At 32.6% G+C, this 7,328-nt stretch overlaps 1 long non-coding RNA gene across 2 annotated transcripts in view; it reads right to left on the reverse strand.

Annotated features, from left to right (window-relative positions):
* LOC111085976 overlaps window positions 1-5,140 on the reverse strand; it is a 12,681-nt gene extending 7,541 nt beyond the window's left edge. For both annotated transcript variants that reach the window (XR_002610746.1, XR_002610745.1), the window contains exons 1-2: window positions 4,733-5,140; window positions 4,298-4,403 (exon numbers count right to left, since the gene is read on the reverse strand). This is a non-coding gene — a long non-coding RNA (uncharacterized LOC111085976). The remainder of the gene's footprint in view (window positions 1-4,297; window positions 4,404-4,732) is intronic.
* Between the last annotated feature and the right edge of the window lie 2,188 nt (window positions 5,141-7,328).

The following is a 7,328-nucleotide window of genomic DNA, read 5'->3' on the forward strand; positions in this document are numbered from 1 at the left end:
TAGAAAAGTGCAGTCGAGGCAGTCAAACGTCGGTAAATTCCTTTGTGGGCCAATCAAAATTAAGATCGTTCATGAAATGAATTTATTGCGTATTCACAGAATAATTATTGGTAAAAATCAGTTAGATTACAAGTTCTAATATATAGAAAATCCAGTGCGTTTTGGTAACACTACGTTCTCTAACAAAGGTTTTTATGTCATATCGCTTAGCAACAAAAGTATAAACTAATATTATTGTTATACTATGTACTGAAAGTGTAAAATGAAATATATAGACAACAAAACTGGAAAAATATTTGTTGATTTCTTAATTTGGAGTCTCCGTTGATTAAAGAGGTTTGTTGTTTGTTAAAAGCGTTGGTGATATAACAGAAAATAGCTTAATCCAATTAAATTTAAAATTGAATCGATATTTTTACTTTCATGATAAAGTTTATGCACATGTCTCTAGACTAGATGTTCCCACACTACGTCTTTATTTTAGGCTTATTATACCAACACTCATTACACTTATAAGGTTTCACGGCAACCCCTCTCACGGCCCCTTTGCACCCCCATCACTAAAATCGTAATGGGCAGACAGTAATCGAACTATTCTATCTAGATAAATGCATTTTGGCTTTTATGACTCCTCCTATTTCAAGAAATCAGGAGAAATCAAGCGTGACGTGACACACACTGGGTTTAATATATGGTAAATATGTTTTCTCACATTTGTAATATACAAAACAACAGAAATAACCTTAACAACAACTTTACTAATGGTAAACTAATAACAGTGATACGACTGCCTGTAGAAATGTTTTTTTTTATATGCCAGACAGGGCTGCACAAAATCCATTAAGTGGTTCAAAACGGAAAGACTAGTGCCATTCCTGTTTCAAAGTAAAAGGATATTTAAATTCGATGGCAAATAGAAAATTTGGGTATATCTAAAGACACTGAGGTTGTTTAAAAAATTCCTTCAACAATCGATAGTTGTTGTATAAATTAAACTCTGACCAGAAATTTCCACTGAAAACTCTTTAATGCGCTACTTCTACGCTAGTATAAAAGGTTTCTTAGCAGACGAACTTAACGTCGGTTTCTTTATTTCTTGTTTTTTCTAAGTTATGTGTGACAGGTACATTTCCTTAGCTATTTCTAAGAAATAAAAAAAAACTTAATATAAACTGCTCATCGTATCTTAAAACTATTTTCAAACCTAAATCATTCTTATATCTTAGATCAAAAAAGCAGTTATTTACAAAATTTCAGAAAATTTAAAGCTTACCTATTTTCGTTAATTGATTATTTACAACATCAGTTTTAAACAATATCATAACGTGAACCTCAACATGCAGTAACAACAGTATTCTTGAATTATAACAAGTTTTAAATGAAAAACTATCATTTGATTGATTATTTGAACAGATATTTTGCAAAAGTTAACAGAGCGGTTGTGTGATTTGATATTTGAACAGTATCTTGCGATTGATAAATAACCTATTGAATGATAAATTATTTAAGCAGTTATCTTGAAGAACAAACTACTGTATGATTAGTAATTGAAAAATTATTTTGCAAATATAAATAAAGTATTGAATAATTGGTTATATAAACACTTTTTAGGAATAGGTAATAAACAGTTTTGCGATTGATTATTTAATTAATAATTACATTGTTATAGATAAAGAAGATGTTGTTTTATTGGTTATTTAAACAGTTATTCAATGATAGATAAAGAAACTGTTGTGTGATTGGTTATTTAAATAGTTGTATTACATTAGATAAAAACTGTTATGTGATTGGTTATTTAAACAGTTATCTCGTGATAGATAAGGAAACTGCTGTGTGATTGGTTATTTAAATTGAGAATGATGCAAAATTTGGCAGATACTGAACAATTGTCAGAAATTAAATAAGTTAAGGATTGGTGAAAACTTGTAGAAACTGAAATCTAAAGACATCGAAGTTCTTTCAAAATATCTTCCAACAGCCGATTGTTGTTCTATAAATTAAACTTTAATCGGATATTTCCACTGAGACTTCTTTAAAAGCGCTGGTTTTACGCTCTTTTAAATAATCAAAATTTAACTAATTTGTATTTTTAAGCCAAAGATAAAGAACAATAAAAATGTTTAATCTAAACAGCTATTTTGCAGTAGGTAAATACTTACTATTGTGTGATATTCAAAAGACGTTTTACGATAGAAAAAAAAATACTGTTGTCTGATTATTTATTCAAGAGATAGTTTGTGGTTGTAAAAAAAAAAAAAAGAAGAAAGGAATAACATACTGTTGTGTGATTGTGCAAACCTTTTCAGATCTTCTCATGCTCTCCATAATAACAACAGCAAAATGCAACCTCATTTTGTCATTAGTTAGCTTAAGCAAATGAAACAAAATGAGCAAAATAATCTGAAAAATAAAATGAAACGTTCTAATGATAGACATTCAGAAAAGCAATCTTTTATTTTAAGGAAAGTATTCTAAGCTAAAACATACTGAACTATCTGTAATCCAAAGAAAAAATTAAAACTATAATGCAAGGTTATTATATTAAAGAATATTATGTATGCATGTAACATGTATACGTTTATCTGTCACTCCAAGCACAGAGTTAAAAAAGCAACAACACATTTTCAGGATTTTACTATTCAAGTACAGTTACTTTAAACTTGAGGTTCAAACACCAATATTAAAGTGACAGTAAAAAAAAATATTTTAAACTTGAAGCAGATTGGCAATTTATTGGGACGGGCAAAGAATTCGAAGATCGACGGTTCGCGTCCGTTACAGCAAAATCGCATCTAGAATTTATGGCACTGGGTGCGTTATAAGAGTGACAGCCAGATGCCACTATTAAAATATCCCAAGAGCTTACGGTGGATGCCGTTGACTGGCTGCTTTCCCTGTAGTCTATCTGTTCAAAATTAGTTGTATGGCTTTGTGCGAATATTCGAAACAAAGACGTATATTTTGTTGTTTTTTACATGAAAAACAGATACCTTGTTTTGTAACACAATGTTCTTTACAGATTTATAATGAAATTATAGAAATTTTAATGAAAGTATTAATATTACCTTATACTTTATTTTTATTAATTTGGTAAATTGTGGTTTACTTTAGGATGGTAGACAGAAAGAGTTCAAATGTGAAAATCTAGCTGATCTATACAACGAATAGATTTGTGTTGTGTCTGTCAAATAGTCTGTTCGGATGGATCAAAATCGTTTTATTGTGCCTGAGATTATGTTGATCTTGCTACTAAACACATATATCCTGAGATGATTTTGATCTTGCTACTAAACACATATATCCTGAGATGATTTTGATCTTGCTACTAAACACATATATCCTGAGATTATTTTGATCTTGCTACTAAACACATATATCCTGAGATTATTTTGATTTGCTACTAAACACATATATCCTGAGATTATTTTGATCTTGCTACTAAACACATATATCCTGAGATTATTTTGATCTTGCTACTAAACACATATATCTTGAGATGATTTTAATCTTGCTACTAAACACATATATCCTGATATTATTTTGATCTTGATATTAAACACATATATCCTGAGATTATTTTGATCTTGCTACTAAACACATATATCCTGAGATTATTTTGATCTTGCTATCAAACACATATATCCTGAGATTATTTTGATCTTGCTACTAAACACATATATCCTGAGATTATTTTGATCTTGCTACTAAACACATATATCCTTAGATTATTTTGATCTTCCTACTAAACACATTTATGTAATGATACAGAAGCGATAGTTTTTAAGGCACCACCTTTTTATGCTCAGTTTTAGGTTCTAAAAAACGTGTTTACAGTTATAATATCGTATCATAGAAAAACGAAAAGTTAGGACTAAGTTTTAGACAAAATTACGCCACTCATTCTTAACACACAGAAAAACACGAGATAAGGACTTAGTTTCGCATTACAGAAAACATGCATTGAGGACTCAGTTTCAAATCAGAGAAAACACGTGTTAGTCTCAATTATACCTCACAGAAAACATGAGTTGTGGGTTCAGTTTCAGATTGCATACAAATCTGTTTTTTTTTAAACAGTACTACTTGGAGGATTGTTGTTAAGTGTAGAAATAACTGTGTAAAGCGCAAGCGTGCTACTTCACTGTTGTGACGACACTGAAAACATTATTTTGACAGTTTTCTAGCTGCCGGTACCCTTCGTTGCTAGGAAATGTGCAGTTATGTGAAATGTAATCATCTTGTCATTTAGAAACCGGAAAGTTTAATGATATCGGATCTTACACAGATTTATACTTACTCTCTCCTGACCTTGAAGCACGGTGACGTCAAAAGATGGCTTCCTCTTTGTTGTAACTTCTTGTAATAATATGCCGGTGTGTTGCCTCTTTGGAATATTCTTAGCACTGTTGGGGGTTAAAAATAATAATAAAATGATTCCTTGTTTTGTCACACGTATTATAACATTTTCTATTTCCATTTTAGAAATCAAACTTCAAAAAGATGTTTTAGTTCTCAGATGCGACATTTTGGTAAATAAGAGGATTAAAAACCAACACAATTTGTGAGAAGAAGTTGAAGTTTTACCAATTCTTTTATGAACTGTTATTCCGACGAGTTGCCTACACACGTAACGAACGATGTAATGGAGCTAAGCCTAACAGGATATGATGATCATAGTGAAGCTTACTGGCTTGTCGGCTAACAGTTTTGGGTACGAAATGATAAAACCTACCTACTCGTTATAAACCACACACACTCCTCGTCGTGGAGCTACTCAGGAATTTAAGGCTGGAAACTAAGAAGTCCAAATAAAGGGAATGTAGTCCTCATGGCAGATGTCTGTATTATCTACTGGCAGAGTTTCATCCTATCCTCCAAAAACGGGGATATGTGAAGTGGGTGAACATCGTACCTTGCCCTAATCAGTCAAGGCGACGTCCCCTAGAACCCGCAAAGCCTTCTCAATTCTTGTAAGAGCTATATTTAGTGGCGAGAAAGCGATCTTATTACTCAACGTTTTCCGCATCCTTCTCTCTGCTGCCTCTCACTATCCGTCGCCAAATGGATAGCTCTAAGTGGTGCCACACGCGTCAGGGATGAAGCTACATTGACTGCGTTGGTTTCCATGGCAGCAACTGTAGCCCGCATCCCGGAAGCTAGCAATCGGTAGTCGGTTGTGATAGTGTTAATCCCCTTCTCTTATTGTTTTAATCTATGGTTTCTAAAACAACTTAAATCAACTTCTTCATTGTTACTTTTACATAGTTCAAGGTGAAAACGACGGGCAACTTTTTTTATACTATTTTAACCGTCTGTTAGCAAATAGAAGCTCGAGCTCTTGGGATATATAAACGTGTGTCCTTCACTAGCGACAAAAGGACATGGGGATGGGAAACTGGAATAACCTCTTGACCAGTGTGTGAGTCACAAATGTACGTCAGACATGCCAAAACTATTTTTCGATGTTTAATTTTTCGCAACATGCTTTCAAAAATCTGTTCCTCCTGCAACTGGCTTGTGTAATAGGCCTTCCGACATACGTTGCTAAAATCTGTCTTGGTAATATGCACTAAGAAACCTGTTGCCAAAGGAACTATTTTGTGTAACATTTTCTTAGAAATTTGTTGCTAAGAGGACCGACGTTGACATACATGTGTTTTTCTATAATTATTCTATAACTGTTTTCTTTCCTTATACGTATTCGTCTTTCAAATTGTATAAGTGTTGGTGTAGCAAGTCCCAAATTTGGCACACAAGCTTCGTATCCTGTAGATCAAATAAAATATTTGCTGCGTCAGAGTTCAGTTATAGAAATCAATATCTATGTTTTCTCAGAAAAATATTACTCTCCAAAAACAACAATGCTGCCTATCGTTCGAAATCGCAGTATCGTACAGGAAGAAGTTCCAATAATACAAGAACGGATTTCAATATTTTTAACACAGAGATTTATGTATATTTACATCAATGGACAAGTTGATCGCTTATTGTCGTTCAAAATAAACAAATCCTCAGTTTCATGATCTAAAATATCTTAGAACTTCAGACGTAAAGTTCCACATTTTCTCACTACAAATCTCTTAATATTCCAGTCATATTTTTGTATGTGATTTTCGTTTTATGATGTCTTTATAACAATGATAATATTTTATAGCATTGAAACTGAGAACAGTGTTTACTTATGATCAGGATACTCTTTACACAAGATACACCTAAAACAGAGCTTTCCTCTGATCATAACCTCTCTACAACAGATACACCTAAAACGGTGCTTTGTTGTGAGCATAATACTCTCTCTATAGAAGATAAATCTAAAACAGTGTTTTCCATTGATCATAATGCTTTGTACAGCAAATAAACCTAAAGTAGTGTTTTCCTGTGATCACAATGTGGCTACAACAAATACACCTAAACCAGAACTTTCCTGTAGTCATAATGCTCTCTAAAACATATACCTTTAACATAGTGGTTTCCCGTGATCATAATACTTTCTACAGTAGGTTAATCTAAAACAGAATTGATTATAGTACTCCCTACAGTAAATATACCTACAACAGTGCTTTCTTTCGATAGTAAAACTCTGTAAAGTAGATACACCTACAACAGTGCTTTCCTGTAATCATAATACTCTATACAGTAGGTACACCTGGAACAATGCTCTCCTGTGATCGTAATATTTTCTAAGGAACATACACCCAGAATAGTGCATTCCTTTGATCGTAATGCTCTTTGCAACAGATACACCTAAAACACTGCTTTCTTTTGATCAAAACACACTCTACAGCAGTACGTCAAAAATAGCGCTTTCCTATGATCATGATCTCGCTACAGCATTTAAACATAAAAAGTAACTGTGCAGTGATCATTATGTTCTCTACTGCAGATACACCTAAAATAACGCTTTCCTTTGATCATAATGCTTTCTAGAATATCTACACCTAAAACAATTCTTTCCTGTGATTATAATCATTCTACAAAATATACGATTTAAATATTTCTTTACTGTGATTAGTGCTTTCCTTTGATCATAAAAACAAAGCTATCCAGTTATTATAATACTCTCGATTGTAGGTACACCTAAAATAGTGCTATACTGTGATTATAATGCTCTCTACATCGGATATACCCATAACAGTGCTTTACTTTGATCATAATACTATCTACATCAGATAAACTTACAGCAATACTTTCTTGTGATTATGATGCTTTTAGCAGTAGACATACCTAAAATATAAAAGTGCTTTCCTGAGATCATGATGCACTCTAAAGCAGTGTTTTCCTATGATCATAATGTCGCTACACCAGATATACCCAAAACTGAGCTTTCC

The sequence above is a fragment of the Limulus polyphemus genome, unplaced genomic scaffold (genome assembly GCF_000517525.1).
Source record: "Limulus polyphemus unplaced genomic scaffold, Limulus_polyphemus-2.1.2 Scaffold752, whole genome shotgun sequence".
Classification (NCBI taxonomy): Eukaryota; Metazoa; Arthropoda; class Merostomata; order Xiphosura; family Limulidae; genus Limulus; species Limulus polyphemus.